Below are 7,114 nucleotides of genomic sequence, written 5' to 3' on the forward strand. Positions count from 1 at the left end.
AATTGATAGCCCGGCCGAGGGAGTGGTCTCGCTTGCCATTGAGATTAATGATGTTGCCTCGGAATGGGGACACCTCCTGGCGACCAGGCCGAGGCCAGCCCAGGCCAGCCCAGGCCAGCCCAGGCCGGGCGCGGGGCGAGGCGCTAACGGCCTGCGTTTGACGCCAGTGTCGTCGGCGTGGTCGAGGGACGGGAGATCCGTGGTGGCAAACATCGATAATGCATCACGTCTTTGATTTTGTTGGTTGGGTTGACGACTGTGCCGGGCGTCGAGAGCTTGGCCCGGCCGGCGTCGGCGTGTCGCGTTGGGCCAATCACGAGGAAGCGGCCGGGCGGGGCCGGGCCGGGCCTGGCCGGGCCTGGCCATGCATACCACGCGGGCCTTTGACTCCGCCGCCAAGGCCCAAGGCCGCCCAAGGCCCTCAGCGACTTGGAAAGACTATGAAAAAGACGCAACCCCTTGAGCCAGGCAGTTTCAATACAGGGGCCGCCCGCCTCGCCCGGCCCCGACCCGCCCGCCTCGACCAAAGCCTTCTTCGTGTCCTTTCATCTCGACTCGCCGCGTCTCCTCGCCGCGCGTGTCCCGCCTTCTTTACTTTATCCACTTTAAAAATTGCGTTTCCATAAATTTCAACTTCACGGACCACCGCCTGCCTCGCCGACCGAAGTGACGTTCGTGTTCGCGGCGAGGACCCCGGGTCGGGGCGGGGCGGGTCGGCGGCAACAGGAAACAAGGACGAGGGTCCTGCGCGTCCTTGGGCGAGAGGGCCGCGTTGAGGCCGCAGCCTTTGCGGGTCGCGGAGTCCACGCCCTGCCGGCCCTGGCGGGGGAGACGCCGCCTGGGGGCTCGACGCGATGATTCGGTGACGAAAAAAAACTGCAGCGACCCGGAATCGAACGCACGTCGCCGTGAACGAAAAGGGATGTGAATAAATCGGAGGGCGCCGCGGCGGAGGGGCGAGGGGCGGAGGAAGGGGAGGGGCTTGCTCGGTCTTACGCGGACAATGCCTGAATGTCATGGAGAAATATGGAGTGTCTCCGTGACGCATGTTTCATGGCAGTGGCGCGCCATGGCGCTCGCAGCGACGCCGGCGCGCCAAGCGCCAGAATTGCGAAGCGCTTTAGCGGCGGCCGTAGGGCCGTAGGGGTGGAGGGGGAGTCGGCCAGTTATTTGTTTCACTCTGGAAAGGGGGCACGCCAGGGCACGGGGCACTGCGGGGCACAACGACAGACGGCAGGAAAGATAGCACGAGGTGGAACGAACGCGCCGGAGCTGGAGTCGTTAGGTGTTACAGTGCAGCCGGAGGGCCGGGGCGGCCTGGAGCGGGCTCGAGTCTGGCTGGAGTGAGGGGACGCGTCGGTGCGCTGGAAGCGGCTGGAAGGGGGAGGGAGAGCCAACACGTGAAATGCCAATCTCCCGACTAAACCAATTTGGGGGCATCACTTCGCGTTGCATGCCAGACTTGGCAACGTAAAACTGCCTCCCCGTCGCTCCGCGCTCCGCGTCGCGCCACCCCGCCGCTCCCCTCATCTCACCTCGTCCTCCTCTCTCGGAATGAGAGCGAAAATTCAATGAAAAATCGGATCGGATGCTAAATTATCTCATAACAAGAAGTAGTATGGGGCGGTCGGGGTGGCAGCCGCCCGCAGCCCGCAGGCCGCACCCGCCGCTGGAACAGAGGGGACTGGATTTGCATACTGGCGGGGAGCGGCCCTTCAGCCATCACGTGGAGTACCGGCGGAATAGGCCGATTTGGGCCGAGGGGTGTGTTCAGTTAGAGTGGCATGCAGCCGTATGCACCGCCCTTGCACCGCCCCCTGCAAAGGGCTAATGAGACTTGTAATAGGCGGAGGGTGGGGCGGCCGGTGGGGCGGGGCGGCGCGGCGCCGAGGACTCTATTCTGCTTCCGCCTCGGCCGGAAGGAAGAGGAAGTCCTGCCGGCTTAACTCCGCGCAAGTCGAGCCTCCAGCAGTCGTCCCGCCGCGAGTACTTACAGTGGAACCGAGCGGCAGTAAACCAGAAACCCGGTTCGGCCGGCTGCGGTTTTCGGAATGGGTTTGGCCGTGCCGTGCCGTGCCGCCAGCGCATGGCCTCCGCCAAATCCCTTCGGCCGAGCCCAGCCTGCTGGCCCTGCTGGCGTGCTGGCCATGGCCTCGTAGTGCGGCAGTTTGACGGCAGGCGGTGCGGCGAGCGGCGGGACGCGGCGGGACGGCAAGCTAATGGCCAGGATTCTGCTGCGGTCCGCTCGTCGGGTGCCAAGCATCGCCACACCATTCCACACCATTTCCCCACGCTGGCAGCGTGTGTGTGTGTGTGAGTGGGTGTGGCGGGGGGATGCGCGAAGGGCACCCGGGCCCATCCACTCACACACACGCACGCACACCATCGCGCGGCAAAATCTTATTTCGGATGTAAGTGCACGCCTTATTTGCGCCAAACAGCCCCTCTCTCTCCGAGTCCTTCTGGCCGCGAAGCGCGCAGTATGCGTTTGTCTCTGGAAATAAGTTATTTTCAGTCTCGCACCAACATCCACCCCCGCTGGCTGCTACCCCTTGCCGGCAGATGGGGTCCCCGATTGCGCGTGCGGCTTCCCCACCGCGCCCCGCCCCGCCCCGCCCCACCCCACCCCGCCCCTCCTACGATCCCAAAACGGGCCTGTCTGGTCGATAGCCAAGCTTTGCATCAATCTGTGCAGCGCATCGGTGCACAATTAGGGGATGGGGGAGGAGGGGGCGCCTAAACCCAGCAGGGGCGCGCGCATGTTGTGGTTGTGGAAGGGTGGCCGAGGCAGACCGGGGCACGCCCTTGGGCAACGCCCCGCACTGCACAGCGGCGGACGCTTGGAGGCTGAAGGCGGCCTTGCAGGGCCTTGCAGGGCCTTGCAGGGCCTTGCAGGGGACTGCAGGGACAAGGTTAGCCGGACGCAGCGCGCGCATTTACGCCAGACGCGAACAAAAACGCACGCAATCCTGGAAACGGCCGGCGTCGCATCGTAAATAATCCAAGGCCCGCTTTGGGCGGCGCGGCGCGCGGCCAGCCCGGCCAGCCCGGCCGCCCTTTCATCTCCGAGGATTGCCCGCCGCGCCGCCGCGCCGCCGCGCCTCGCCAGTGCTGTATCCACACAGGACCGTCTGCGTCTGCCGGCGTCTGCCCCGGGGGCCTCTCCTTTCTCTCCTCCAAGCGGCCCGGCCGGGCCCGGCGCCAAGGACGAGGACCAGCAGCGGCCACTTTTGAGGAACACGTGACTCCATTCCATTCATCCACCGCCTTTTACGTTACTTTTCCGTGCGGTCTCGCCAGCCAGGCCTTCTTTCCGTTTGTCTTTTCTCTTTTTTCCGCATGCAGTTGGGACATGATATATACGGACGTACCCAGTCATCCCTAAGGACGGCGGCGGCGGTAGAAATCTTTCAGCAAGGCGCGCGGCACTGCCGTGCTGCTGCAGACAAAGAAACGCGAGGAGGATAGAGAGAATATGCGAGCAATGCGGGAGGGGCGGGGCGAACTGGAGTACCGCGACAGCGGGGAGGATGACAAGAGTCAGGACTCCGCCATGTATTCCAAGTTTCCGTCTGGCTTCGTGGCGCGGAGTGGTCGAACATGGGGATGTTGTTTGTGGAGCGAGTCCTCGGGGGCAAGACGAGCAGGGCAAGCTGCAGAGTGGTCCGGGGAATGAAGAAAAATAAAAAATAACAAAAAAGGATGAAGAGGAAGAAGTATCGGACGGTCCGGTGCGCGGCGCGGTGTTATTGTGTCCGTTTTCCAGGAAGCACTTTGGCGCCGTTCGACGGTTGCTCTGCTGCTCCACTGTGCCAGTGCTACAGCGAACGCCAAAAAAGAGAATGAAATAAGGAGAAAAGAAAAAAAGAGAGTCGGAAGAAAGAGAGATCGCTCTCTATACGGCCGCACTAAAATATTTAGAGGCCATAGCCATGAAACATAATTCTGTATTTTAGTGCCCCGTATTGGCTGGGCTCCGGCGATCCCATCCGATCCCGTAGATGTGTGCGTGTGTGCGCGCGTGTGTGTGTGTGTGTGTGTGCGCGCGCGCGTGTGCGTGTGTGTGCGCGCGCGCGTGTGTGCGTGTGTGTGCGCGCGCGGAGATACAGCCAGCGTGCGTGGGCGTGTGTTCCTTCTTGTTCTGTAGCACACGCGCATGAAATAAAGTCCTGTTATTTCCTTCCGCCTCGCCCGCCCCGCCTGTCTGACGATTGAACGGTCCGTCTAGGCCCGGTGAGCGAGGCCCGGTGAGCGAGGCTCGGTGAGCCAGGCCCGGTGAGCGAGGCTCGGTGAGCCAGGCCCGGTGAGCCAGGCCCGGTGAGCCAGGCCCGGTGAGCCAGGCCCGGTGAGCCAGGCCCGGTGAGCCAGGCCCGGTGAGCCAGGCCCGGTGAGCGAGGCCCGTTGAGCCAGGCCCGGTGAGCCAGGCCCGGTGAGCCACCCCTGACAAACTGAGGGCCAGGTCAACTCGGGGGTAACTCAGGGGTAACTCGGGGGTAACTCGGGGGTAACTCAAGGGGAAGTCGGGGGGAAGTCGGGGGGAAGTCGGGGGGAACTCGGGGGGAAGTCGGGGGGAACTCAGGGGCAAGTCGGGGGGAACTCGGGGGGAACTCGGGGGGAACTCGGGGGGAACTCGGGGGCAAGTCGGGGGGAACTCAGGGGTAACTCGGGGGCAAGTCGGGGGGAACTTGATCGACTCGCCCAAACACTAGAAATACGCTCCAAACTAGCACCGTTGCCTTTGTCTCGTTGCCCCGATTCTAAAAGTGCCCCTACTTGCCCCTCTAGCTCAGCGGTTCCCAACCTTGGGGTCGCGACCCCAAATGGGGTCGCGAAAAAATTTTGAGGGGTCGCGGCGAGGTGGCTGGGGTCGCCTGGGGTCGCGGTGGTTTCCCGGCTGGCCCACACGCCGAGCACTGGCTGCTTAAATGCCGCAAAGTTGATCAAAACGGTCACAAATGTGTGTAAAAGATCGTGTTTTGGGTCGACTTTAAGCATCCACTGCTTCTGATCCGAGGCGGTAAATCGCCCTCCCTCAACGGGCAATTGGTCTTTGGACCTTCCTTTTGCATGCCTTTGTTACGGAGTGCGATTATCTGCCTTAGTTTGGGAGCAGTTTTGCCGCAAAGTTGATCAAAACGGTCACAAATGTCTGAAAAATCGTGTTTTGGGCCGACTTTTAGCATCCACTGCGTCTGATCCGAGGCGGTAAATCGTCCTCCGTCAACGGGCAATTGGTCTTTAGACCTTCTTTAGCATGCCTTTGTTACGGAGTGCGATTATTTGCCTTAGTTTGGGAGCAGTTTTGCCACAAAGTTGATCAAAACACGATTTTTCAGACATTTGTGACCGTTTTGATCAACTTTGCGGCAAAACTGCTCCCAAACTAAGGCAGATAATCGCACTCCGTAACAAAGGCATGCTAAAGAAAGGTCTAAAGACCAATTGCCAGTTGACGGAGGACGATTTACCGCCTCGGATCAGACGCAGTGGATGCTTAAAGTTGGCCCAAAACACGATTTTTCACAGACATTTGTGACTGTTTAGACCAACTTTGCGGCAGTACTGCTTCCAAAATGAGGCAGATAATTGCACTCCGTAACAAAGGCATGCTAAAGGAAGGTCTAAAGACCAATTGCCCGTTGAGGGAGGGCGATTTACCGCCTCGGATCAGAAGCAGTGGATGCTTAAAGTCGACCCAAAACACGATCTTTTACACACATTTGTGACCGTTTTGATCAACTTTGCGGCATTTAAGCAGCCAGTGCTCGGCGTGTGGGCCAGCCGGGAAACCACCGCGACCCCAGGCGACCCCAGCCACCTCGCCGCGACCCCTCAAAATTTTTTCGCGACCCCATTTGGGGTCGCGACCCCAAGGTTGGGAACCGCTGAGCTAGAGGGGCAAGTAGGGGCACTTTTAGAATCGGGGCAACGAGACAAAGGCAACGGTGCTAGTTTGGAGCGTATTTCTAGTGTTTGGGCGAGTCGATCAAGTTCCCCCCGACTTGCCCCCGAGTTACCCCTGAGTTCCCCCCGACTTGCCCCCGAGTTCCCCCGAGTTCCCCCGAGTTCCCCCGAGTTCCCCCCGACTTGCCCCTGAGTTCCCCCCGACTTCCCCCCGAGTTCCCCCCGACTTCCCCCCGAGTTCCCCCCGACTTCCCCCCGACTTCCCCCGATTCCCCTGAGTTACCCCCGAGTTACCCCCGAGTTACCCCTGAGTTACCCCCGAGTTACCCCCGAGTTGACCTGGCCCTCAGTTTGTCAGGGGCAGGCCCAGCCAGGCTCACTGTTCCACCCTTCTTGTTGCGTCCGCACCTTGCCAAGGCAAGTGCCTCGCCTCGTCCACGCGGCTCCCAGCCTGACCTTCCAGCTCGCAGAGTTTCAATTTTCTGGATGTAAGATTAGTCAGTCCCTCTCCCTCCCTCTCCATCCTAAAAGATTAAAAGATAACAAACTGAAACTCTTGGCTTGGATCTAAATTCATGAGCATCGCCACGCCGGGCGTGGGGTGGGGCGGGGCGGGGCGTTGTGCGCGGCGTGGCCACCGAGACCCTGCTGTCGGAGGCGCCACGGTTGCTGAGGTCGCGGCTTGTCCCTGCTCCGGCTCGGCGCCACGCCTTGGGCAAGGCGCGGCTCGGTTCGCTCGGCTCGGCTCGGCTCGGGGAGGACAATGCACAGAACAGCGCCACCGCAAGCCAGCAAGGCCGCAAGCCCGCAAGGCGGCGACAAGCGAGATGAGGGTTTAGATGGGGGAGCGCAGCGTAGCGCAGGGGCGGGCTGAGTGCGCCACGGGTGGAATTGAAATTTGAGGTTGAAAAATGACGAGGAGAACAAGGTGGCGTCCCTATGCCGCCTGCCGGCCTGCCGCGGCCTGCCGTCAACGCGGGGGCGTGAGAACAGGAAGAAACTCAATCCACACCTGTGCCGGCGAACCTGATCGTGCGCCCTGTGCCGTCGAGGTCACCCTCGGCCACAAGCTCTCTTTCTGTCTCTCTCTCTCTCTCTCTCTCTCTCTCCTCTTCCCCTCTCTCTCTCTCTCTCTCTCTCTCACACACACACACACACACACACACACACACACACACACACACACACACACACACTCGCGTCGAGCTGC

Source organism: Thrips palmi, unplaced genomic scaffold (assembly GCF_012932325.1).
Source record: "Thrips palmi isolate BJ-2018 unplaced genomic scaffold, TpBJ-2018v1 HiC_scaffold_10, whole genome shotgun sequence".
Taxonomy (NCBI): Eukaryota; Metazoa; Arthropoda; class Insecta; order Thysanoptera; family Thripidae; genus Thrips; species Thrips palmi.